This window comes from Nycticebus coucang, unplaced genomic scaffold (genome assembly GCF_027406575.1).
Source record: "Nycticebus coucang isolate mNycCou1 unplaced genomic scaffold, mNycCou1.pri scaffold_86, whole genome shotgun sequence".
Lineage (NCBI taxonomy): Eukaryota > Metazoa > Chordata > Mammalia > Primates > Lorisidae > Nycticebus > Nycticebus coucang.
Genome location: NW_026515602.1, coordinates 240,796 through 242,181, shown reverse-complemented (window position 1 = coordinate 242,181; position 1,386 = coordinate 240,796).

The following is a 1,386-nucleotide window of genomic DNA, read 5'->3' as shown; positions in this document are numbered from 1 at the left end:
ATCCTACATGTTGGAGCCCAAGATGCCGTGTCTTCATCCCAACCTAGGGCCATAGGAGCCGGGACCCTAGGTCTCCGGCCAGCCCACTTCAGTGTCTGGATGTGGGTTGCTGTGCCAGTTTACTCAGGGTAGGTCTTGTTCAGGTCTCGAGTGCCAAAGCACTTAGAAGTCACAGTCAATATGAGCAGAAGTGAGCATCTCAGCAGCAGTCTTAGTAGGAGAGCACCGATCAGCCATCCTCTGAGCAAGAATAGGAGCCAAAGGACAAGCCCTTGCTAACTTCTCCTGAAGCTATTTATAGAAGTAATCCTATGGTCACCTATGCACATCTAACCAATGATGAGCATTCTTTCATGCTCTCGTGCATCTCACTAATGAGACCCAATGATGTTAAATCCTTCCCCAATCTCTTATTGCCAAAGTATTTCTCACAGGTGCCTTCTATACCTATGAATGTGTAGGTTATTATATACTGATTTCATAGTAATATTGAATACATTGGATACCTTTTTTCCATTCTTGAGATACTTTACTAAGATGAGTATGTTCCAGCTCCATCAGGTAAACATAAAACATGTGATGCCTCCATCTTTTTATGGCTGCATGGTATTCCATGGCCAAATGTTTATTGCAGCCCAATTCATAATTGCCAAGTCAAGGGAGTAACCAAGTGCCCATTATAGATTCAAATTTAAACACACATTGTTTTGGTTTACCAGTACTGTGGCCATTGTCTATGTTTTGATTTATTACAATCATTACAGTATCATCAAACAATTTTTTTTTTTATTTTATGCACTGACTTATATAGCTCTTCCTACTGGAAGAGCTGGAAAAGACTGTTAGTAGGATTATTACCTCATTTCACAATTTATGTTTATGAATAGATTTTTGATATCTGAAGTCCTTTATGAAACAGTGTTAATTATGAGATATATAGCATGAAGGAAGAAATAATAATGTATCATGAGCAGGGTTTGGATGATAACCCTTTGACGCCGAGGTTCCAAATGGAGAAAATAATTCCAGTGGTATCAGTTGAGAAACTATGACTGGTATGTATGCATTTTCTTATTAATCCTTATAATAACCTGGTCAGTTATGAATTAGATATCCATTTAACATATTATGTCAATAATATTCAGAAGGTGTATTTCACAAAGTTTCATGTTAGACAATAACAGACCTAGAATATAAACTTAGCTCTATCATCCCAAAATTTCAGATCCATACTCACACATCTTAGGGGACAGACACTGAGTAGATGTATGACCTGAATGTGTCCCTTCTGAAATGAACCATCAGAGACCCTGTCTCATCACTACATCCTCACATGGTCACTCCTCATGCCCATGTGCCCCTGCCAGAGTAGTGTCTCCACCACTC